This window comes from Myotis nattereri (genome assembly GCF_964212035.1).
Source record: "Myotis nattereri genome assembly, chromosome: Y".
Lineage (NCBI taxonomy): Eukaryota > Metazoa > Chordata > Mammalia > Chiroptera > Vespertilionidae > Myotis > Myotis nattereri.
This window is the reverse complement of record NC_138094.1, coordinates 43,925,168-43,951,702: the sequence shown is the minus strand read 5'-3', so window position 1 is coordinate 43,951,702 and position 26,535 is coordinate 43,925,168. Positions and strand designations below refer to the sequence as shown.

Below are 26,535 nucleotides of genomic sequence, written 5' to 3'. Positions count from 1 at the left end.
CCAAGCTTTGGTCATTCATAAAGTATGTATTGAGGGCACGTTATGTGTTAGGCACTGAGTAAAGATCTGGGCACACAACACCAAGAGAATATGGGTGCTATTATCACAGATGGATTTATTGGACAACTTGCATGTGCCAATTGTTTGAGATTTAATTTAATGCTTTCAAACTATATGTGTCCCATGTTTCCTTATGTTCACTGTATACATTAGCATTCAGGAGCTCAGAGAGTTTGGAAGATTAGCTCAAAGCTTCAGTGCTAACTCCAGTTTCAAATCCAGGCCTGTTGAAAGTCCACCCCACATACCTAGGCTATACTGACCAGCCTTTCTAGAGGAATTAGTGGAACTGAAATCTCCAAATTGTTGAACTTACCCAATTTTGATCTAGGGTGCTTTCCAGAGGTACTTGCTTCTCCAGGAGGGGGCACTGGTTTCTGGGTCTGCTCTGAGCCACTTGTGGTCAACAAATTTGCTGTTCCTGACAATTCCTTCAAACTGGACTCATTACTTAATGGCGCCCTGGACTTTGCCTTCAGTGTGAAAGGCAAAGGGAAATAAATGTAACGTACATTTATTTAATTATGTAGGGTTTATGATATACATGACTTTAATGAACACTTCAACAACTCTTGGAAATACCTGGGAAGTATGAAAATTAGAGGAAAAAGAAATGACCAATGTGGGTTTTGAATCGAAGACTAGAACCCATGCCTTAAGGCTCTTTCTTTTATAGCACATTGAGAATGAAGGATACTGGGAAGAGAATAAGACATAGTTGGGCCCTAACCAGTGTAGTTCAGTTGATAGAGAGTCGGCCTGCAGACTGAAGGGTCCTGAGTTCAATTCTCGTCAAGCGCGAGTTCCTTGGTTGCAGGACCCTCCTCCCTGGCCTGGACCTTGGTCTGGGCTTATGCAGGAGGCCACCAGTCATTATGTGTGTCTCTCACATTGATATTTCTCTCTTTCTCTCCCTCTTTTTTCTATTCCCCCTAAAAATCAATGAGAAAATATCCTTGGGTGAGGATTAAGAAAAAAAGAAAGAAAGAAATAGTTGGCAGAGCCCTGGCTGGTGTAGCTCAGTTGGTTGAACTGAAGGGTTGCCGGTTCCATTCCCAGTCAGGGCACATGCCCCAGTTACGGGTTATTGATCCATGTTTTTCTCTCTCACTGATGCTTCTCTCCCTTCCTCTCTCTCTCAAATCAGTAAAAACATATTTTTTTAAAAAGAAATGGCTGGCAGAAACCTACCATGACAATAAAGGAAATTATGCTAAAATGTGCAATTTACTATATCATGGAAAGAATAGTTGTAATTAGATTAGTTGGTTCCCACCAATTCTGTTTGAATAAGGTTGTGCTACTAGCCTGTTCTCTTCATTTTCCTGACCTATAACATGCTAATTCTTAATGTTATAATGAACATGAAATATAATGATGTTCACCAAAGTGTTCTGTGAGCACTTTGATACAGTATGAATGTGAGATTACAGTCCTGCTATCAATGTCCCTCTCAGCCATCTCTATATTTGAAATCACGTGTAATTTATCTTCATTATTCTTTGACCCTACTCTAGTTTAATTTGTAAATTTGAAAGCACTCTTTCAGGAGGCCCTCAGGGACCCTGAGCTGGGCCTGGGACTTCTGAGAAGAATCTGGTGTGAACCAAAGAGCTCACAATGCAGAGGTAGGCAGGCGGAGCCAATGATTCAAACAAGATGACACTGGCCTAATTAGAGCTCAGAGAAAGAAGCCATACTTCTTCTGACTGGAATGAGCATTCAAAACCAGTTCCAGATGAGCTTCTATTGAATAGTGTGTCATCTCTATGAAGTTCTTAAGTCACTTTATTTATTGTTTATTGTTTCTGAATCGTCAAACCTGAAGCACCCCAGAGTTGAGAGGCTTTCTTTTATTTGACTGGGAGGCTCTGATGCTGGGGTTGCTATATCCATCTTCATCTGGGACCATGCACCATGCAAACTGCCTATATATCAGTGAGCTTCTGCAAGTCGGAAGTCTTAGTGCATTTCTCACTGGAGCATAGCAGAGCAGAACTGCGTTTGGAATCATCAGTCAGTGAAAGATGTAATCATGTATGGATGAGACAGTGGAAAGTGCATAAAACTATGGAAATTTTAATGAGCTTGTAAGTGGTTTAGAGATGAAGCTATGGATTAGATTGCACGACCACCGATACTGTGATTTCAGACATACAATCAAACACTTGTATATGTCTGAAACCTCAGTTTCCTCATCAGAAATGGTGATACTTATAGTACCTACCTCATAGGGTTGTGGTAAGGTTTAAGTGAGTTTATGCACGTAGAATTCTTAGAGTCTGAAGCATTGTGAAGATAAGACCCGTGGTAGCTACTATTGTTGCTGATGTTATTAACGACTAAGATGATATTGGGCATTTTGTTGAAGAGGTCAGGAAAGGAAGGTGGCACTCTGATTTTTCCTCCTCTTCCCTGCATTTGCATCCAGGAGGAAGATTTTCTTTTCCACAGGATTTGGGAAATACTCACCTTCTGATGTTTATTCTGTTCCACTCTGAGGGCCACCCAAGAAGGTTTAGCTAAAAGATGGTGAGAAATCAATAATATATATAATTTCAGAGAGGAAGGGAGAGGGCGAGGGAGAGAGAGAGAGAAACATCAATGATGATAGAGAATCATGGATTAGCTGCCTCCTGAATACCCCACACCAGGGATCAAACTGGCCGTGTGCCCTGACCGGGAATTGAACTGTGACCTCCTGGTTCATAGGTCGACACTTAATCTCTGAGCCACGCCTGCCGTGTGAGAAATCAGTTTTGGTTGGTAATTGTTTCAAAATCTGGAGATTTTTATCTTTCAGAATTCTGAATTATAGAGTAATCCCAGGACAGACCAAGGATGATTGGAAAATGTTTCCTGAGGTTTCATTACGCTTATGCTTTTATTGGGAGCATCAGCTAATTTTCTTAAAATGTTAAAAAATAGCCCTAGCCAGCTTGGCTCAGTGGATAGAGCGTCAACCTGCGGATGGAATGGTCCTGGGTTCTATTCCAGCCAAGGGTGCATGCCTGGGTTGCGGGCTCATCACAGGTGTGCAGGAGGCAGCCAATCGATGGCTCTCTCTCATCATTGATGTTTTGATCTCTCTGAATTCCTCTCTGAAATCAATAAATATATTTTAAAAAAATAGACAAAACCCCATCTGTACTTCATCCTCTGTTCAATATATATATATTTAAAGTAGAAGCCCGTTGCACAAAGATTCACGCAATAGGCCTTCCTTCCCCTGGCTGCCTGCACTAGATTTCCTCTGGCACCGGGGTCCCAGGCCTTTGCTCCAGCCACTGAGGAGAAGCCAAGCCTCTTCCGTCTTCAGTCTTCACTCCAGCCAGAGCCTTCAGTCTTCTCTCAGCCGCTGCCCTGGTTAGGCAAATTAACTGCCATCTTTGTTGGGTTAATTTGCATGTGTATCCTGATTGGCTGGCGGGCCTGGCAGAGTGACACCAATTTGCATGTTTCTCTTTTATTTGTGTAGAGTGGCCTATCCCTGGCTGGGCATCTCAGTTGGTTGGAGTACCATGTTTTACACCAAAAGGTTTCCGGTTTGATCCTTATTGGGGCCTACACAGGAGGCAACTGATGGATGTTCCTCTCTCACATTGATGTTTCTGTCTCCCTTTCTGTCTCCCTCCCTTCCTCTCTCTAAATTCAATGAATATCCTTGGGTGAGGATTTAAAAAATAAAATTGCCCTAAAAAGCAAAAATAAAAAATTGGCCTTTCATGACACAAGTATAATAAAGGTCATGTAACTGCAAAGAATCTCTACTCTGTAACCCAGCGCTTTCTCCTCTCTGTCTTCTGTCTTCACACTGGCCTTGTCCAGTCCACCTTGGACAAGGCACCAGGACCACCTTGGCTCCTTTCTTTCTTATCCTTCCTCCTTTGCACATTTGGATTGTGACCACCTTCTCTAATCACTAGATTCTGATCAGCATCACACAGTCTTAGGGACAAAGACTCAGGTCTAGTCACCACATAAACAGAGTTTCGGGCAAGCTGGACATAACGTCGTGACTTCAGCTATGTTTCAACCTCAGACCCATGGAACTACAGACCCTACCAATCAGACTTTCATGAAACCTGGCAGATGATGCCATGGCTGCCATGGAACCTGATACAATGATGAACTACTTCCTACCCTGGCCCACAACCCAACCCCCTAACTACCATGAGTAATAATTTTCCCATATGTCCCCATGCAGGTCTTAGAGCACTGCTCACCTGTCAAAACTTCCTCCTTCTATGTGATCACAACTCTTCTGAATTAGTTATTTTTTACTCACTGTTATATTTTTGTATACTTACTTGTTAATGTTCTATAAGTATACAATTATATTATTATTCTATTTTATTTTTTCCACCACCATTTATACTCCTGTATTATTATTTTTTCATCCTCACCTGAGAATATATGCTTATTGATTTTAGAGAGAGAAGAAGAGGAAGAAAGAGAGGGAAACATGGATGTGAGAGAGAAACATCGATGAGTTGTATCCCATACACACCCCGACTGGGGATGGATCACGAAACCTTTTTGGTGTATGGGAGGATGCTCCAACCAACGGAGCCACCGAGACATGGCTATTCAATTATTTTTATTTTGAGAGAATGTTTATTAAAACTAGGGACAGTGAAACAAGGATAGAAGCAGCAGCAGGAGAGAGCTTAGGCTGGGCTGCTGTGTTGCTCTAGAAAGGTTAAAGGAAAGAGTTCAGCCTAGGCGGGCGGCTTTGGCTCATTGGAAAGTCATAGAAAAGGGGCCTTGGAGCCAGGTTCAGGGGGTTAGCCTGAATGAGCTGCCCCTGCCCGTACTCCCTGGTGCAAGTCTCCTGGGTCCCTTAGTTTAGGAGATGCACACCGAGTGGGGGTTGGGGGGAGGAGAGGGGAAAGGGTGAGGGGTCTGTGTGCTCCCGGAGAGAGAACAGCTTAAAAAATATATATATTAGAGCACCATTGCACGAAATTTATAAATTTCTGCACCGTGGGAATGGCGGTGGTTGTGGGGGGGGGGGGGAATTCCTGAGCCCGGCCTGTGCCCTCTGTGGCTCTGACAGTCTGGAAGTCCTGCGATCCATCGCTTGCAGAGGGAGGTCCCGTTCAGTAGCCCCAGCTCTGCATTGGTGGCCTGGGCCTCCCTCTTTGGGGTGACGGGGAGCCCCCATTGATGACCCAGTGGCTAGTGGCCTGGGCCTCTCTCTGCAGGGCATCATGGGGGATTGGGGGGCCGGACCAATTGCGTTTCACAGGCCTTGGCTGGCCTGGCGCCAGTGGGTGTCATAGCCTGGTCATCTGGTGGGTCCTTCAGCTGGTCCGCCCTGGATTTGCATATTATGGTTTCATTATTGTAGATTTGGGGGGTGGGTCTGGGTGAAGGTGAGAAAAGGGGGAGAAATGGGGGACCTCTGTGATAGTGTCAACACTAAATCTGTATATAATTATTGTTACACATTGAAAGAGGTTTTATGACCCTGGCCAGTGTGGCCCAGTGGTTGAGCCACGACCTATGAACCGTGAGGTGGGGGGCCGGCAGGAGGCAGCCATGGAGGTTTCTCTCTCACCTGTTTCTCTCTCTCTCTCTCTGTCTCTCTCTGTCTCTCTCTCTCTCTGTAAAATAAATGATTCATAGAAAGGGGTTTATGTGAACAGCCCCTGGCTGTGTAACTGCTCTGCCTCTTGCTCCTCCCCGGTAACTCCCGAGAGGCCGCCCGACCTACACCAGGTCAGGGTCAGGCAGCTGCGCGCCCTCCGCCCGCACCTCGTGGCCTCGGGGTCCACTCGTCATCCGAGTCCTCGGAGTCCTCCACCCGGGGCCTGGCCGTCCTCCCGCGGCGACACATGAACGCGGGTCGAGGGGCCCTGAGACCTGGAAGGAGAGAAAGAAAGAGTCTGTCCTGCAGGCGAAGAGCTGAGGGACAAACAGCAGAGCCAGCGCTTGGCGGGGGCAGAGCCCGGGGCCCTGGACGGAGCACCCCAGCCCCGCCAACCCCGCGGCCCCGTCCCCCCTCGCTCACCCATGCTGAGCAGCGCCTCGTAGTTGCTCTTCACGTTGCGGTGCCGCGCTCGCTCCCAGGCGCCCATCTGCGCCCACTCCTCCCGGGAGAAGTAGATGGACACGTCCCTGCAGGCGGCCCTGGACTGGGGGAGAGACCGTCCGTCCGTCCATCCGTCCTCCCCGGCCCGAGGGGCGGCGCCCCGCCTCCACCCCGTCCCCACCCCCGTCCCCACCTCCACCCCCTCGGACCCCCTTACCTTAGGCCTATGCCCTGCTCACCCCGCCTCCTCCACGGGGCGCTCCTGCAGGTCCCTGTCCGGGTCCATGGTGCCGCCAGCGGAGTCCCCTCCCGAGGACACGGTGCCTGTGGGAGGAGGAGGCGCTGAGGGGACCGCTCCCACCTTGCAGGGCAAACCCCCCCCCACCCCCCCAACCCCCAGACAGACCGGGGCCGCGGCCATTATGACCCACTAGGGGGCGCCTCCTTCCCGCCGCGGTTGGGGGGTCCCAGGGGGTACTGAGGGGCCCGGTCAGGGGGGTCTGAGGGGCGCGTTCCAGGGACTGAGAGGCGCAGTCAGGGGGAACTGAGGGGCGCGTTCTGGGGGGTCTGAGGGGCACGGTGGGGGGTCTGAGGGGAGCGGTCTGGGAGGTCTGAGGGGCGCGGTCAGGTGGGACTGAGGGGAGGGGTCTGGAGGGTCTGAGGGGAGCGGTCTGGGGGATTTGCGGGGAGCGGTCTGGGGGGTCTGAGGGGCGCGGTCAGGGGGGTCTGATTGGCGTGCTCAGAGGGATCTGAGGGGCGCGGTCAGAGGGGTCTGAGGGGCGCGGTGGGGGCGTTGAGGGCCCTTGGGGGTGGAGGTGGTTCGCCTTTACAATGGGGGGGGGGGCTGTGCCGAGAGGAACCGGGTTCGGGAATGGCACCCACGATTCAGGAGCAATGCACGCGGGAGGAGGCGCCTCAAGGGGCAGAGACGTCTCCGGCTTAGGAGATGGGCCCGCTGGACAGAATCCGGGTCTTTCTTGCCAGGAAAGTTGGGTGCTCGGGTCAGAGGATTTGGGACTCCTGTGAAGAGATTTGGGGTCTCAGGGACAGCCTCCATGGTTTCTGTCTCGGAGTTGGGGATTTGGTCTTCCTGGGTGCCGTGGTTAGGGAGCCCAGGCTCGGGGTGTGCTGTGTCTGACCTTTGGGGGATTGAGCGTTCCTCTGGGCGCTGAGACCGGGGGTCCTCCGGGATAGCGCACTTGGGGTCCCTGGAGGCTGACAGAGTGGGAGCCTCTCGGGAGGACACCCTGGGTCTTCGGCTGGGGGTTTGAAGGCCAGCGGCAAAGGGGTTCCCACGCAAGGCTCCCGTTTTCCTGTCTGTCTCCAGGCCGCACTGCGAACCTGGCCGAGGTCCCCTCAAACCCGCGCTCCTGGCCGCGTGCTCCCGCCCTCAGGCGGTGTGCGGCCGGCTGAGGGGGAGCTTCCTGCCTCCAGAGCGTCAGCGCCAGCCGCCAATGAGTGCTGTGGTCACGGGGCCCGGCCTGCCAATGGGCGGTCAGAAACGCGAAAAGGGCGGGCCATGGAGGTGGAGCCTTCCTGCCAGTCAAGGAGAGAATCCTGTGGAAAGAGCCCGCCCTGCGCTCCCAACCCCCCATGGTGATTGGCTGCCCTGGGTCCTGCGAGTGTCCGTCAAGAAGCCTTCAGCCACTGGGAGGTGTCCAGGGCTTGGATTCCCGCTGCGTATGGGCGGGACCCGGGGAGCCGGGAGCCCCCAGCCAGGACAGGTGTTGGGCTGAGGCGGCCTTCCTGCCGCCTGACCGAATCTCTCTTCCACCCGACGGTGTTTAGGTCCCGGACTGTCTTCCAGGCGCATTTGTTGGCTTCCTTAGCGAGAGGACCAGATGGTAGGTGGGGAGTTGCGTTCTGGGAAACAGGGATTCCCACTAGACCAGCGGTTCTGAACCTGTGGGTCGCGACCCCTTTGGGGGTCAAACGACCCTCTCACAGGGGTCGCTTAAGACCATTGGAAAACACATGTATAATTATATATTGTTTTTGTGATGAATCACTACGCTTTAATTATGTTCAGTGTGTAACAATGAAAATACATCCTGCATATCTGATATTTACATGACGATTCATAACAGTGGTAACATTACAGTGATGAAGTAGCAACGAAAAAATTTCATGGTTGGGGGTCAGCACAACATGAAGAACTGTATTCAAGGGTGGCGGCATTAGGAAGGTTGAGAACCACTGCCTTAAAGGAAGCTGTCGAGTGGAAGAGCAAGATGGTGGCGGTATAGGCAGACGTGTCCCAGGTCGTGACCTGGAGCAAATGAAGTGAGCAGCTGAAACTAGTAACATCCACCCCAAATTGGCAAAATCGCTCAGCTGGTGAGACGGTTTGCAGCCGGGAAGACCAGAACTCCCCTGGAAAGGTAAAAGCCCAGGGATTTGGGCAGGAAAGTTTGCCAGACCTCTGAACCCAGAGAGTCGGAGGGAGACCGCGTGGCAGACAGCCGCGTCCCTTGGGACAGGCACAGCCCCTGACAGGGGAAAGGAGAACCGCCAGGGGAACTGAGAGCTGGGTTCTGTGATCACAGAGGACTGAGCCTAAAGGGGGCAGCCTGAAGAGCTGACCAGACCATGCAGTCCCGGTAAGAGAAGAAGCCTACAGAAACCAAGCCTTTCCCGTTTCTGCGGCCAGCGTTTGTTTGTTTGGTTTTACTGAATCCTGTTCATGGGACATTTCGGATACAGACACTCACCTGTGCTGAAGAGAGGGAGAGTGTGCGGAGGAGTGGAATCTGGGGAGAGACTGAGGAGAGAAGGGGGGCCGGGAGAGGTGGCAGCGAATTGAGTGCTGAGACACCCCCGAGCCCAGGTCCGGGGCAGACATTCTCTCTGGAGAGTGAGACTCCTCCCCCCAGCCCCCAGGCAAGGAGCACAGCCACACCCAGATTCCACCCTGTAGGAGATCAAGGATTAAAATAACCTGATCAGTACCTGGGAGTTAACAGGGTCTGGCCTATAGAGGGATTTTCAATCCCAGCAACAACACAGCCCCGGTAACTAACTATTACGCAGCCAGCTCTGGGCAGTGAACCTCCACTGGACAGAGAGGCCCTATAGCCTCAGAGGCCAACCCCAGAACACTCCCACCCAGAGGCTGACCCACAAACTGACTCGTTGCTAAACACAAAATAAGGCAGTCTGGGAAACAAATGCGGCTTGCTTTAAAAAAAGGACTGTGGTTGACAACACAGAGGAACAGTGTATCGCAGGGAAACTCAACACTCTCCTGAATACCTGGCAGGTCTAAGGCGAGCCACACTGAAGAATAGAAGAACCGAAGGACCTTCACTACTGCAATTTTTTTTTTCTTTTTTCACCTTTTAACTACGGAACCAAATTTTTTTTCTTTGTTTTTTTTTCTCCTTTTTTTTCCTTTTTTTTTTCTTTCTTCTTTTTTCCATCACCTGATTTTACCCTTTTATTTACTACCTTCTTACTTTTAACCAGTATTATTACTGCTACCATTTTACCATTTTTTTTAAAGTGCCATTTTATTTTCTCTTTATTTTATTTTGGGATTAGTGTTCTCCATTCTATTTTCATCGTTATATTATTGGTTGTTTCTAGTTTGCATTCATCTCCAGGGAGCTGTTGCTGGAATTTGTTGGGATTAATGGCTGTTCTGTAGGAGTATTCTCCTCGTATAAAATAAGTCTCCTCCCCTCTTCCACTTCATTCTCTCTTTTCGCTCTTTCTTTTTCTTTTCTTTTCTTTTCTCGCTTTAATTTTCCCCCCTCCTTTTTCCCAATTTCATTTTTGCACTCCTTTTTTTGGTCCCTACTTTTCTTTTTCCTCTTTTATCTTTTTCTCTTCCTTCTTCCTTATCCCCTAATTCTCTTAATTCAGGTGGTCACCTTTATTTGGGGTTATTAATATCGTGAATATATTTGTGTATAGTGCCTGGTACGTGGTGCCTTTTTGTGTTGTATTTTGTGCCTTTAAATCAACGCAGCAGATCCAAGCAACAGCAACCTCCTGAGCAACAACACCCTCTGCTGAGGAACAGCAGCTGTACGTGAAACCTCGCCCCACCAGCCCGAAGAGCCACCACAGCTGTGAACAGCACCCACCAGAGGAGCTGCTGCCAACTGAAGAGCAGCTGCTACCGCAACTGCCCGAAGAGCAACCACAGACCAAGGAGTCACTGCCACCAAGGGAGCAACCACTGAACGACTCAATGTCTAGATATGTCAGTGAGATCAAACATGCGTAGACAAAGAAACCCCCAAAGGAAAGAGTAGGAGGACTCTCCAGAAAAGCAGCTAAGTAATACAGAGGCAGGCAACATGACAGAAAAAGAATTCAGAATAAGGGTCCTAGAGTGCACAAACCGGATGGAGGAAAAAATCGACAACCTCTGCAAGAAGCTAGAAGAAACAGATGAAAAAATCAACAACTTAAGTAAGACCCAAGAAGAAATGAAGAGTGATATAGCTGAAATGAAAAACTCCATTGAAAGTATCAACAGTAGACTAGGAGAAGCGGAGGACCGAATTAGTGAATTAGAAGAAAAGGAAGCAAAACACACCCAAACTGAACTGCAATTGGAGAAAAAAAATGAAAAGTCAGGAGGAGAGCCTAAGGGTGCTTTGGGACAACATGAAACGAAACAACATACGAATAATAGGGGTACCAGAACAACAGAAGGATGAACAAGGATTAGAAAACCTATTAGAAGAAATAATATCAGAAAACTTCCCTGAGGTGGGGAAGAAAAAAGTCACGCAAGCCCAGAGAGTCCCAAACAAGGTGAACCAAAAAAAAACCCACACCAAGACACATCATAATTACCATGGCAAATGTTCAGGACAAAGAGAGAATCCTACAGGCTGCAAAAGAGAGACGGAAAGTTACATACAAGGGATCTCCCATTAGATTGTCAAATGATTTCTCAACAGAAACACATCAGGCCAGAAAAGAATGGACAGAAATTTACAAAGTGATGCAAAGCAAAGGACTGAATCCAAGAATACTCTATCCAGCAAGGCTATCATTCAAACTTGAAGGGGAAATAAGAAGCTTCACAGACAAAAAAAGGCTAAGGGAGTTTATTACCACCCAGCCAGCAATGCAAGGAATGCTAAAGGGACTGGTATAAAAATAAGAAATAAAAAGCTCAGAAAGAAAACAGCCACACAAAAACAGAAATGGCTACAAACAAGTACCTTTCAATAATAACTTTAAACGTAAACGGACTAAATGCTCCAAACAAAAGATATCGAGTGGCTGAATGGATAAAAAAAACATGACCCATACATCTGCTGTCTACAAGAAACCCACCTCCTTAGAAGGGACTCACACAGTCTGAAAGTGAAAGGATGGAAAAATATCTTTCAGGCAAATGGAAAGGAAAAGAAAGCTGGGGTAGCAATACTTATATCGGACAAAATAGACCTCAAAGTGAAGGCCATAACAAGAGATAAGGAAGGCCACTTCATAATACTAAAGGGATCAATACAACAAGAAGATATAACTCTGGTAAACATATATGCACCCAATGCAGGAGCACCCAAATTCATAAAAAAACTCCTGGAAGATATCAAAGGAGAGATCCACAACAATACAATCATAGTAGGGGACTTTAATACACCACTGACAACACTGGATAAGCCCTCTAGACAAACAATCAGCAAAGATACAGCAATCCTAAATGACTCACTAGATCAGATGGACTTAATAGACATCTTCAGAACACTTCACCCCAAAGCCAGGGAATATACATTCTACTCAAATGCTCATAAGACATATTCAAAAATAGACCATATATTGGGTCACAAGCAAAGTATCCCCAAATTCAAGAAGATTGAAATCATAAAATGCGTCTTCGCAGACCACGATGGCATAATATTAGAAATAAACTACAATAAAAACAACCCAAAGTACTCAAACACCTGGAAGCTGAATAGCATGCTATTACATATTGATTGGGTTACCAATGAAATCAAAGAAGAAATTCGAAACATCCTGGAAACTAATGATAATGAAAACACAACAATCCAAAACCTATGGGACACAATGAAAGCAGTCCTGAGAGGGAAGTTTATAGCTCTACAGGCCTATCACAAAAAAAACAAGAAAAAATGGTAGTAAATCAGCTAACTCTACAACTCAAAGAATTAGAAAGAGAGCAACAAGAAAACCCCAGATTGAGCAGAAGGAAGGAGATAATAAAGATTAGAGCAGAAATAAATGACATAGAGACCAAAAAAACAATACCGAAAATCAATGAAAACAAGAGCTGGTTCTTTGAAAGGATAAACAAGATTGACAAACCTCTAGCCAGACTCACCAAGAAGCAAAGAGAGAGGACCCAAATAAACAAAACCAGAAACGATAGAGGCGAAATAACCACAGACCCCACAGAAATACTAATGATTGTTAAAAAAAAATACTATGGACAGCTCTACTCCAACAAATTAGACAGCCTGGAGGAAATGGACAAATTCCTAGAAAAATACAACATTCCAAAACTCAATCAGGACGAATCTAAAAATCTCAACAGGCCAATAACTATGGAAGAAATTGAAGCAGTCATCAAAAGGCTTCCAGCAAACAAAAGCCCAGCACCAGACGGCTTCACAGGGGAGTTTTACCAAACATTCAAGGAAGAACTAAAACCTATCCTCCTCAGACTACTACAAAAAATTCAAGAGGAAGGAACACTTCCAAGCTCATTCTATGAAGCCAGCATCACCCTAATACCAAAACCAGGTAAAGACAACACAATGAAAGAGAATTACAGGCCAATATCCCTCATGAACCTTGATGCCAAAATCCTCAACAAAATCTTAGCAAATCGGATCCAGCAGTACATCAGAAAGATCATACACCATGACCAAGTAGGATTTATCCCAGGGATGCAAGGATGGTACAATATCCGCAAATCAATAAACGTGATACATCACATAAACAAATTGAAAGAAAAAAACCACATGGTCATATCAATTGATGCAGAAAAAGCATTTGACAAAATTCAACACCCATTTTTGATAAAAGCTCTCAGCAAGGTGGGAGTAGTAGTATCATACCTCAACATAATAAAAGCCATATATGACAGGCCCACAGCCAACATCATACTCAATGGACAAAAACTAACACCATTTCCCCTAAGAACAGGAACAAGGCAGGGATGTCCCCTCTCACCACTCCTGTTCAACATAGTACTGGAAGTGTTAGCCATTGCAATTCGGCAAGAAGAAGAAATAAAAGGCATCCAAATTGGAAAAGAGGAAGTAAAACTGTCCTTATTTGCAGACGACATGATATTATACATACAAAACCCTAGAGACTCCATCAAAAAGCTACTAGACTTAATACATGAATTTGGCAATGTAGCAGGATACAAAATTAACCCCAAGAAATCTGAGTCATTTCTATACACCAATAGTGAACTTTCAGAAAGAGAGATTATAAAAACAATCCCGTTTACCATCGCACCAAAAAAATTAAGCTACCTAGGAATAAACTTAACTAAAGTGGTAAAAGACCTCTACTCAGAAAACTACAGGACGTTGAAAAAAGATATAGAGGAAGACATTAACAGATGGAAGAACATACCGTGTTCATGGATTGGTAGAATCAACATCGTTAAAATGTCCATACTACCCAAAGCAATCTATAAATTCAACGCACTTCCCATTAAAATACCAACGGCATACTTCAGAGATCTAGAACGAACTCTCCAAAAATTCATCTGGAATAAAAAAAGAACCCGAATAGCTACAGCAATCCTGAAAAAGACCAAAGTAGGTGGGATCTCAATTCCAGATATCAAGTTGTATTACAAAGCCACTGTTCTCACAACTGTGTGGTACTGGCACAAGAATAGGCATATAGATCAATGGAATAGAATAGAGAGCCCAGAAATCGGCCCGAAACAATATGCTCAATTAATATTTGACAAAGGAGGCAAGAACATACAATGGAGCCAAGATAGTCTCTTCAATAAATGGTGTTGGGAAAATTCGACAGATATATGCAAGAAAATGAAACTAGACCACCAACTTACACCATTCACAAAAAATAAACTCAAAATGGATAAAGGACTTGAATGTACGACAGGAAACCATAAAAATTCTAGAAGAATCCAAAGGCAACAAAATCTCAGACATATGCCGAAGAAATTTCGTCACTGATACTGCTCCTAGGGCACTTGAAACTAAAGAGAAAATGAACAAATGGGACTACATCAAAATAAAAAGCTTCTGCACAACAAAAGAAACCATCAACAAAACAACGAGAAAACCCACTGTGTGGGAAAACATATTTGCCAATGTCATATCTGATAAGGGCCTAATCTCCAAAATCTATAGGGAACTCATCCAACTTAACAAAAGGAAGATAAACAATCCAATCAAAAAATGGGCAAAGGACCTAAATAGACACCTTTCAAAAGAGGACATTCAGAAATCCAAGAGACATATGAAAACATGGTCAATGTCACTAATCATCCGAGAGATGCAAATCAAAACAGCAATGAGGTACCACCTCACACCTGTCAGATTGGCTATGATCAACAAATTAACAAACGACAAGTGCTGGAGAGTATGTGGAGAAAAAGGAACACTTGTGCACTGCTGGTGGGAATGCAGACTGGTGCAGCCACTATGGAAGACAGTATGGAGTTTCCTCAAAAAACTGAAAATGGAACTCCCATTTGACCCTGTGATCCCACTTCTAGGAATATATCCCAAGAAACCAGAAACACGAATCAGAAAGGATATATGCACCCCTATGTTCATAGCAGCACAATTCACCATAGCTAAGATCTGGAAACAGCCTAGGTGTCCATCAGTTGATGAATGGATTAGAAAACTGTGGTACATCTACACCAAGGAATACTATGCTGCTCTAAAAAGGAAGGAACTCTTACCATTTGCAACGTCATGGATGGAACTGGAGAGCATTATGCTAAGTGAAATAAGCCAGTCGATGAAGGAAAAATACCACATGATCTCACTCATTCATGGATAATAGAGACCATTATAAAATTTTGAACAATAATAGATACAGAGGCAGAGCTGCCTCAAACAGATTGTCAAACTGCATCAGGAAGGCCGGGGAAGGTTGGGGGGCAGGAGGTAGGGGGGTAAGAGATCAACCAAAGGACTTGTATGCATGCATATAAGCATAACCAGTGGACATAAGACATTGGGGGATAGGGGAGGCTAGGGGACTGTCTAGGGCGGGGGGATAAAATGGACACATATGTAATATCCTTTGTAATACTTTAAGCAATAAATTAAAAAAATAAATAAATAAATAAATAAAATAAATAAAGGAAGCTGTCAGCCAATTCCTTTGCAAAAACGAACCTCTGCTCCCCTCATGTGGCCTTTTAAAGAATAACACCTGGTGCTTCTGTCCGTGGTGCTGAAATGTTAGCTAATGTCCTGTGAATTTGATGAAAAATTCTACCCAAAAAACCACAAACAAACAAACAAAAAACAAAACCTACAGAAAACCCTACAAAATCACCGAGGCTGTCCAGGGTGCAATTATTCCTTCCCTGGATGGACTGAGGTCACGGGTCTGTCTTTTGCACCCCTTCCTGTCCCAGCCCTGCCAAGGGAAGCCTTGGCTGCTTCACTGACATGGGGAAGCTGTGCGTTCACTAATTCAGTCCGTAACCTAGAGGCTGCCATGATTGGAGCAGTCAGTCCTGGGGAGGCCGCCGTTAACAAGGCAGCCAGTACCGCACCGGTCTCCTTTCCTGAGGCAGCCAGTCAGCCGCGGCCATTGTGATTGCGGCAGCCAGTGCCTTGGATGACACCATTATGGAGGCAGCCAGTCTGTGCAGTGAGGTGCAGGGGTATCGGGAGAAGGTGTTATTCCCACTAGACTCAGCGGCCTCTGTAGGGCATTCCTGAGGCAGTCCTTTCCCTGTAGGCGGCCATTATTGATGCTGTCAGTACCAGGGAGGCTGTTGTTGATGGCAGCTCCAGATGCAGGTTATCATGGGAACATGGTAGTACCACGAGAAAAAAATTCATCTTAAACCTTTGTGTTGAAACCCAGTGTGTTTTTAAAAAATATATTTTTATTGATTTCAGAGATGAAGGGAGAGGGAAAGAGATGGAAACATCAATGATGAGAGAGAATCATGGATCCGCTACCTCCTGTATCCCCCCCATCCCCACTGTGTATTGAGACAAAAACCCCGGCATGTGCCCTGCCCTGGAACCGAACCAGGGACCCTTCAATTTGCAGGCTGACATTCTCCCCACTAAGGCACACTGGCCAGGGCCACAGTTGGTTTTTTTAGAAAGATACATTTCTACTATTTCAGAGAGAAAGATCAGTGATCAGTGATCATCCTAGATTGGCTGCCTTCTGCCAGAAGAAAGAGTGACATGTGTTCTCATCAGCTAAGCGTAAGGAATATCCCTGGCCAGTGTTGTTCGCTGGTTAGAACTTCGGATGCCCAGGGATGGGTCTCTGGTGGGATTCCTGGTCTAGAGCACATACCTGGGACGCAGGTTTTATGGCCAGCCCCGGTCTGGGCTCCTGTGGGAGCCAAAGATCCATGTGTCTCTTGCATATTCATGTTTGCTTTTTGTTTCTTCTCTTTCCCCTCCTTCCATTCCTCCCTCCCTTCTTCCCTCTCTCCCTCCCTACCTCCCTCCATCCCTCCCTCCCTCCCTCCCTCCCTCCCTCCCTCCCTCCCTCCCTCCCTCCCTCCCTCCTTCTCTCTCTGTAAAAAGCATATCCTGTGGTAAGAATTAACAAAAACGTACACAAGAAAAAAGTACAAAATGGAAAAGATTTGGAGGCTGTGAAAAAGCAGCATACCCCTAAAGAAAGGCACCATGATGAGCAGAGCATTCAGCTATGCTGATGTTTTTCCTTGCGATGTGTCTATAAGATAAAAATAAAATGTCCGACTGTCCCTCAGCTGGCAAGGTCCTGAGAGAACACGAGGAGGCCACTCTAGCGCGGTCCTTGCAGGGTCTCCCAAGCCACCACGTTAGGGGCGAGGATCTCGGTGGGCGAGGCGGGGAGGAGCAGGGGAAAGCGAGGGGTGAAGGAGGTGGGGAATGGACAGAGGAGGGTCTTGCACGTGCTCCCCTGTCCTGCCTTGTGTCGCTTCAGCGAGAGTCACCCACAATGGGAAGATGCGAGCAGACTCAGCTGGTGTCGGTGACCAAGGGACACACAGACCAAGGGACAGACAGATAATCGAGGCCGCAGTGGCCTGTAGAGGTTGACATCCGGGAAGGGACATTACCTCCACAGGAAGAATAGCTCCCTCAGAGGAAGTATTGTTTTCCCAAATGAAGGAGCAATTCATTCACAACATAAGTGGTCCACATACAGGAAAGTGCAGTTCCCCTACAGGAAGAATGTTTCCTCACAGGAAGTTTGTTTCCCCCACAGGAAGAGGCGTTCTCCCACAGGAAGTTTCCATTCCCTCAGAGGTAGTTGTGATTCCCTCACAGGAAGGTAGGTCAACAAACAGGAAAGTGCATTTCCCTCACAGGAATCTGACACACCCTCACAGGAAGAGTCATCCGCACACAGGAAAGTGCATGTCCACAAAAGGAAGAAGGGATTCTAAAACAAAAGAGACACTACCCCACAGGAAAATGTGTTCCTACACGGGAAGGGACACTTCCCCTACAGGAAGGAGTGTTTGCGTCTGGTAGTTTTATTTCCAAAAGGAAGTTGATTTTTCATATATGTAAGATAGGTCAGCACACAGGAACGAGTACGTCCCACAAAGAATGAACTGTCTACACACGGAGGTACATTTCCTAGAGAGGAAGAATGGTTCCCCAGAGGAAGTTTGTTTCCACACATGAATGTGTGATTCATTCGCAGCATAATAGGTGCGCATACAGGAGAGTGCATTTCCCCAAAAGAATAAGGTTTCTTCAAAGGAAAATAGTTTTCCCTATAGGTATAGGCGTTCTCCAACAGGAAGTTTTGATTCCCGCACAGGAAGTTGCATTTCCCCCACAGGAAGAGAGATCGACAACAGGAAAGGGCATTTCCCCCACAGAAAAATGGGACGCTATCACAGGAAAAGAGATCCGCTCAAGGTTAAGTGCATTTTCCCCACAGGAAGCAGGGTCCCTAAAACAAAAGGTACACTCACCCACAAGAATATGGGTTCCTACATTACAAGGGTCATTTCCACCACAGGAAGGAGGGTTCACAGTCGGAAAATTTTGTTTCTACAAGAAGATGGCTTTCCATCAGTGGAAATAGTTCTGCACTCAGGATCCTGCATGTCCTGTAAAGAATGAAGTGTGTACACACCAGAAGTGATATTACCTCCAGAGGAAGAATAGTTCCCCCAGTGGAAGTATTTTTCCCCCACATGAGGAAATGTTCTTCACAGCATAATAAGTCCGCATTTTTGGAAAGTGCATTTCCTACATAGCAGGAAGCATGTCTCAAAGGAAGGTAGTTTCCCCGCAGGAAGAGGTGCTCTCAAAACGGAAAGGATGCTCGCACAAATAGGGGCCATTTCTTCACAGGAAGAGAGATCTGCACAAAGGAAATTGCATTTCCCCTTAAGGAGGAAGGGTTCCTACAATGGAAGGATAACTCCCCAGTAGGAAAATCAGTTCTCATTTCGGATGGGACATTTCCCAACAGGAAGGAGGGTTCACAATTCAGAAGTTTGGTTTCCACACGGGATGTTGCGTTTCCATTACAGGTCGAAAGCTCTGCACACAGGAAAGTGCATTTCCCCCACAGTACGTTGGCTTCCCAAAGCAGAAGGAAAATTTCAACCAAAGGACAAAAGCTTCCCCACCGTAAGTTTGGTATCCCCACAGGAAGATGGATTCCAACACAGGAAAATCGGTTTGGATAATGAAAAGTGCATTTCACACACGGGAAAAAGGGTTTCCTTGGAACAAGTGAATTTCCCCCACAGGAATAGTTCTTCTCCCACAGGAAGTTTCATTTCCACCACACCAATATGCACCTCCCTCACATGAAAATAGTTTCACACAAAAGAGAATGCAGTTCCCACACTAGAAATAGGATTCTCACAAAGAATTTGCAATACCCTCAAAGGAAGGTGGGATTCGCTCAAAGGAAGATACATATGCAAACAGGAAAGTGCATGTCCCACAAAGGGTGAAGTGTTCAGACACAGAAAGGGACATTTCCCCCAGAGGAAGAATGGATCCCTCAGAGGAAGTATTGTTTCCCCAAGTGAAGGAGCCATTCATTCAGAGCATAATCGGTAAGCATACTGGATATTGCAGTTCCCCTACAGGAAGAAGGTTTCCTCACAGGGTGTTCGTTTCCCCCACAGGAATAGGTGTTCTCTAACAGGAAGTTTCCATTCCCCCACAGGAAGGTGCGAGTCCCTCACTGCAAGATAGGTCCACAAACAGGAAAGTGCATTTCCCACACTGGAAGTTGAGACGCCCTCACAGGAAGAGTCATCCACACACAGTAAAGTGCATTTCCCCCACATGAAGAACGTTTCCTCAAAGGAAGTTTGTTTCCCCTATAGGTAGAGGCGTTCTCCAACAGGAAGTTATGATTCCCCCACAGCAAGGTGCGATTCCCTCACAGGAGGACAGGTCCACAACAGGAAAGTGCATTTCCCCCACAGAAAAATGGGACGCTTTCACAGGAAAAGAGATCCGCACACAGGAACATGCATTTCAGCAACAGAAAGTAGAGTTCCTAAAACAATAGGGACACTCTCTCATATAATATGTTTTCCTACAGCCAGCGGACATTTCCCCCACAGGAAGGAGTGTTCACCATGGGAAAGGGATAGAGATGGAAACATCAATATTTCCCGGGAGCCGGTCCATCCTGCTGTTTCAAGTGATCTGGCATATATGATATACTGTTCTTAATATGTTTGCTCACCTTCTTGGCCCTATGTGCTTTAACCAAGGTCACCTCTTTGAGAAAGGTTGTTTCCCCAGGTAGGTTTTCTCCCCTGAAGTTAGGGAGGGAATTAACCCCCTTAACTAAGTGCCATGTGGGTAATTATTCACATTAACTACGAACAATCATGCTTAAGCTACATAATATTTACTCCCTGGAATGGAGATAAGAAAAGCCCTAACCTTTGGAATAGAGATTGATAGGATTGGAATCAACTGCTATAAATACAGATGTAACAAGACAACAAGAGACAGAACTTAGAAGACAGAACCAAAAGACACAGAACCTAGACACAGAACCTACACAGAACCTACGGACAGAAGAAATTAGCTGGAGAGAACATGTCAAATGATCCTGGACAGAAACTGGCCAAAGAACCTAGAGACAGAACCTAGTGAGAGAACATGGCAAAAGATCCTGGACAGAAACTGGCCACAGAACCTAGATACAGAACCTACACAGAACCTAGACACAGAACCTACACAGAACCTAGAGACAGAAGAACTTCGCTGGAGAGAATATGGCAAAAGATCCTGGACTGAACCTGAGTACAGAAATTGGCAAGGAATACTCGCACCTTCCTATTTCTAGTCACCTGACTACAACCTGGTGACTGAACCTGGCTGGAGAACCTAGCAAGAGAACATGAACACAGAACCTGGCTGGATATCCTAACCAAAACTTCGCTGGAGATCCTGAACAGAACTTGGCTGGAGATCCTGGCTAGAGATCCTGGCTAGGCTGCTGATCAACTGAACGCTGTCTCTGTGTCATTCCTTCTTCGCTGACTCCGTCCACAACTTTGGGGACCCCTGGACCTGCTGGGGTTGGACCCCAGCATCTGGTGCCAGAACCGGGACCTCTAGGTAAGCCCCACTCTCGGGATGGATAGGACTCTACCGTAGGAAGAGGGTGGATAGTCTTCGCCGACTCCATCCACACCTTTGGGAAACCCTGGAACAGGATTCCCCTAGGTAAGACCCCCCCCAATGAGAACCCCCACATTCAGGACTCATAAGACTCCACCAGGGTACTGCAGACCCCCCTATAGAGGATAAGTAGGGTAAGAAGGTGGATAGTACAGAACTTAGATTGAGAAGATGTGCCATACTGAGTCCAAAGAAAGAAGACTCTGTATTGATTCTAAGATTGAGAAGATGTGCCATACTGAGACCAAAGAAAGAAGACTCTGTATTGATTCTTAGATTGAGAAGATGTGCCATACTGAGTCCAAAGAAAGAAGACTCTGTATTGATCTTTAGATTAGGAAGATGTGCCATACTGAGTCTAAAGAAATAAGACTCTGTATTGATCTTTGAACACATATGCTTGCTAGCAGAGGAATTAAGGTTACACCCAGTCAGACAGAACGTTTTATACAAGAAGTATGTCCATGCTTTTCTGAGGAAGGAAAGGTAAATGGAAAGGCATGGGAGGAGGTAGGCCCAAGGAGCCTTATCCTTAACCCCACTGCAGTCTTTCCACCGCAGGAAAGTGCAGGATTGGCTAGCTCTCCCTGGGGTGATAGATCAGGACTAAGGTAATAGCGGAAAGCGCCGATCCTACTCTTAAAATGGATACAAGAGAGCATTTGGGGTTTTTCTTTTTAATGCCTGCTTTTAAAAAATAAAAAAGGGGGAATATGCCTGAAGACGGTCCATCCTTGCTGTTTCAAGGGACCTGGCATATATGGCATACTGTTCTTAATATGTTTGCTCACCTTTTTGGCACTATGTGCTTTAACCAAGGTCACCTCTTTGAGAAAGATTGTTTCCCCAGGGAGGGAATTTCCCCTGAAGTTAGGGAGGGAATAAACCCCCTTAAGTAAGTGCCAGGTGGGTAATTAGTCACTTTAACTACGAACAATCATGCTTAAGCTACATAATCTTTACTCCCTGGAATGGAGATAAGAAACGCCCTAACCTTTGTAATAGAGATTGATAGGATTGGAATCAACTTGTATAAATACAGATGTAACAAGACAACAAGAGACATAACTTAGAAGACAGAACCAATAGACACAGAACCTACACAGAACCTAGAGACAGAAGAACTTCGCTGGAGAGAACATGGCCACAGAACGTAGAGACAGAACCTAGTGAGAGAACCTGGCTGAAGAACCTAGAAACAAATCCTGGCTACACAACCTGGATAGAACATGGCAAGAGAACCTGACTAGAACCTGGTGACTGAACCTGGCTGGAGAACCTGGACAGAACCTGGCTGGAGAACCTAGTGAGGTAACATGGCTACAGAACCTTGCTGGAGAACCCGGAGAACCTAGCAAGAGAACATGGACACAGAACCTGGCTGGAGATCCTAACCAGAACATTGCTGGAGATCCTGAGCAGAACCTCTCTGGAGATCCAGACCAGAACTTGGCTGGAGATCCTGGCTAGGCTGCTGATCAACTGAACACTGTCTCCGTGTCCTTCCTTCTTCGCCGACTCTGTCGACGCTTTTGGGAACCCCTGGACCTGCTGGGGTTGGACCCCGGCAAATGATGAGAGAGAATCATGGATCAGCTGCCTCCTGTATCACCCCCTCCCCACTGGGGATCCAGCCTGCAACGAGGGCATGTGCCCTGACCGGGAATCAAACCAGGGACCCTTCAATACACAGGTTGACACTCTCCCCACTGAGGAACACTGGCCAGGGCCACAGTGGTTTTTTCTTAGAAATATGCATTTCTACTATTTCAGAAAAGAAGAAAGATCAATGATGAGTGATCATCCTAGATTGGCTGCCTTCTGCCAGAAGAAAGAGTGGCATGTGTTCTCATCTGCTCAGCAGAAGGAATAGGCCCTGGCCAGTGTTGTTCACTGGTTAGACCTTCGGATGCCCAGGGAAGGGTCGCTGGTGGGATTCCAGGTCCAGAGCACATACCTGGGATGCAGGCTTCATTGCCTGCCCCGGTCTGGGCTCCTGTGGGAGCCAAAGATCCATGTGTCTCTTGCATATTCATGTTTGCTTTTTTGTTTCTTCTCTATCCCCACCCTCCCTCCCTCCCTCTGTCTGTAAAAAACATATCCTCTGGTAAGAATTAACCAAAACATAAACAAGAAAAACGTACAAAGAAGGAAAAGATTTGGAGGCTGTGAAAAAGCAGCATACCCCTAAAGAAAGGCACCATGATGAGCGGAGCATTCGGCTCCGCTGATGTTTTTCCACGGAATGTGTCTATAAGATAAAAATAAAATGTCTGAGTGTCTCTCAGCTGGCCAGATCCTGACACAACAGGACGAGGCCATTCTAGCGTGGTCCTTGCAGGGTCTCCCAAGCCACCACGTTGGGGCGAGGCTCTGCGGCGGGGGGCGAGGCCAGGAGGAGCAGAGGAAAGCGAGGCGTGAAGGAGGCGGGGAATGGACAGAGGAGGGTCCTGCACGTGCTCCCCTCTACTGCGTTGTGTCGCTGCTCCCAGAGTCCCCCCCACTGAGAAGATGGGAGCAGACTCACCCGGTGTCAGTGACCGAGGGACATACAGGCTGAGGGACACACAGACTGAGGGACACATAGACCGAGGGACACAGAGACCGAGGGACACACAGATAATCGAGGCCGCAGTGGCCTGGAGAGGTGACATCCGGGAACCTGTGACCACTGTGTTGGTTCCTTTTATCCTCCCAGATGTACCTTCTCAGAGGTTTTTGACTCCAGAACCCTGGATTCCAGTTCCACAGACAGCACCTACTTCATGGTGACTCTGCCCAAGACCCAAGACCTCTCTGGACAACCATTCACACATCAGTTGTTTGGAAAGTGATCTCAAACTTATTCTATATAGTTATTGCATGTATGAAAAATAAATCAGAGCCAAGCAGTCATCTGTTTGATGTATTATACATTTGTATCATACATACATTTTAGTTTAGAAAATGACATTTCTCATTCAAAGTTGCCTTCCTAAGTGTAATTAAGTGAGCATGTTAAAAACTTTGTAAGAGTGAATGTTTTACTTGGCAAATGTTTAGAAACTTGGTAAGTATTACTGTGTATCGCTGCCCAAGGAACTGTTGGGGGTCATGTGTTGTCACCAAAGCAGAATGTTTGCTCAATGACTGGTCCCCTTGTTGAGACAACCTTCATGGTTTTCCCTTCATTCTGTTATGAACCTATAGGCAGAAGGTAGAATTAGGCTTGTACTGATGCCACAGCTCCCACCTGCTGTGATGATGGAAACAGGCCTGATGCTCCAAGCATCATGAGAACACCAGCAAGCGAGGCTCAATGACTGAGCGTTGACCTATGAACCAAGAAGTCCCCTTGATTCCTGGTAAGGGCACCCCCATCACCTGATTGTTTCTCTTTGTCTCCCTGTCCCTCTGTGTCTCAGATCAAGAACAACAGATTTAAAATAAAACTGGAAACTGTCCAATCTGCTCCTATCCTCCTCCCAAAAGGTATCAGATTTTACTGAAAACACCCACCACTTGTCTTCCTTAGTCATCGTGAGAATTCCAGTTCATGAATGTTCAGAGCATCTCAGTTTCAAACGTGCGTGCACATCTACACCCAAACAGCGGAGCATCGCATCCTGGAGAATTTTCCATTTCCTTCCAAAGGAAGTGAGATGTCTCACACTGGAAATGGAAACAAATGGTAGGAAAAGCTGGGCATGGAGATCAAGGCTAATCATTGCAATCTGGGAATGATGTACTCAACAAATCACAGCATGAATAGTCAAACCAGAACCTTCCTGTATGTGGAGGTTTGGGCACGGGGACACCAACATTTTTAATGTGAATGAGGACTTGATTGTGCAAAGCTTTCCTTCACCCCCTGAGAGATACTCAGCAGAGGTGCTGAGCCACTTGGAAATGTGTGCTGTTTCAATGCGATGCTGGGGGTGGGGGTTTGCCCCTCCTGGCCTGAGCAAGAGAGCCCACCTTCCAATGTGCACAGGACCCATGCTTGGGTGTCAACAGCTCCATGACTGTGGGCTGGCTCCTCCCCAGTCCGCTGAGACCCACAGAAAACAATCTCCCAACTGGCAGATTTCTCCTGGTCCTGAGGTGTTTCGGGATTGGGTTAATGAGGGAAAACACAAGTATGAAGGTGTGGCTCAAAGGTTGCTTCTGAGAGTTTCAGGTCACCCACCCAAGCCCTCAGTCATTGTAGGGAATGAGGTATCAATTCTTCACATAGAAATGCCATCATTTTTTAAAATATATTTTTTATTGATTTCAGATAGAAAGGGAGAGGAAGCGGGGGGAGATGAGAGAGAGAGAGAGAGAGAGAGAGAGAGAGAGAGAGAGAGAGAGAGAGAGAAACATCCATGATGACAGAGAATCATGGATCCGCTCCCTCTTGCAAGCCCTACACTGGGCATCAAGCCCACAACCCGAGCATGTTCCCTGACCAGGAATTGAACCCTGACCTCCTGGTTCATAGGTCGATGATCAAGCACTGAGCCACACCAGCCGGGCAGGAGAGGGAAGGTCATGGTCCCAGTTCGTGGGTTTGGTGACCCCTTCAGGAGCTCTCCTCCAGGAACAGGTGCTGTGCTAGGTCCCTCAGGCTGAGGGGTAACGGGCCCTCACCGCGTGTGCCTGCTCCCTGCATTGATGTCCATCTGCTCTGTTGTAAGAAAAGAGGGGCCTCTGGTTGCTGTGGCCCCGTCGCCTCCCCAAGCAGAGGCTACCTGTTCCCTGGAGCCTCGCTGGACTCCCACCCATGGGCCCATGAGCATCAGTGCCCCAGGCCTCGCTGGACATTACCTGTGAACCGTTGGCCAGGAATGACCGACACGGCCTGCCTGCTCTGCTCACGCGGGTCCATGGCCCATCAGACTCCCCATAAGAAACGTGCAGTGAAGGATTTCAGACGGGTCAGGGTAGGGTTAGACCCGCGGACCCAGGTACAAGGCCAGCACCAGGAGCTGCTGCGAGGTGGGCTTCGCACACACTGTGAGGTGAGGTGCACCTAGCAGCTCTCAGCAGGGTGGCGAGGGCCTGTGTCCTGGTAACTCGCAGTGCTGCAAGCCCAGGCTCAGTGGGAGGGGGTGGCCACGGGAGGAGCATGCCTGACCCCACGCCTCCTGCTCAGGCAGCCGAGTCCACGCAGAACAGTGGGGCTGCGCGAGCTCTAAACTGGCTCCCGGGCCCCACGCCCTCTGCCTCCCTTGTCCACCTCAAGGCCGGGCAGACGCTGTTCACCGAGAGACGCACGTTTTAGCCACCTGTGCCAGAGGCGCCGGTGCTGACCACACTCTGAATGACACTCCAAAGCCTGGGTCACCCTCCCGCTTTATAGCTTGGAAAGGGGCACAGAGACTTTGGGGGTCTTGCCTTAGGACACACAGTTGTGAGGGCAGAGCTGAGACTCAAACCCTTGTGGGCAGACCTGGCGGCCACATGCTATGCCCCAGGTGAGATGCCGATGCTACTGAGGCAGCAAGAAGGGTGAGGGCGACCAGTGCCCAGACTGAGGCAGCACAGGTGTGTGCACAGGCACACGGGCACTCACACACACACATGCACACACACACACCCACCTGTACACACCCTCTCTGGCTTTCACCTCTGAGGCTACAGAGGTCTGAGGAATCAGGGGCG

At 47.4% G+C, this 26,535-nt stretch overlaps 1 pseudogene across 1 annotated transcript in view; it reads right to left on the bottom strand.

Moving 5' to 3' along the window:
* Positions 1–25,759, bottom strand: part of LOC308512518 (histone-lysine N-methyltransferase PRDM7-like) — a 30,873-nt pseudogene extending 5,114 nt beyond the window's left edge. The window contains exons 1-7 of the transcript in view: positions 25,699–25,759; positions 6,529–6,597; positions 6,337–6,421; positions 6,077–6,183; positions 5,821–5,928; positions 2,039–2,058; positions 377–533 (exon numbers count right to left, since the gene is read on the bottom strand). The product of the transcript in view is annotated as a histone-lysine N-methyltransferase PRDM7-like (transcript). The remainder of the gene's footprint in view (positions 1–376; positions 534–2,038; positions 2,059–5,820; positions 5,929–6,076; positions 6,184–6,336; positions 6,422–6,528; positions 6,598–25,698) is intronic.
* Between the last annotated feature and the right edge of the window lie 776 nt (positions 25,760–26,535).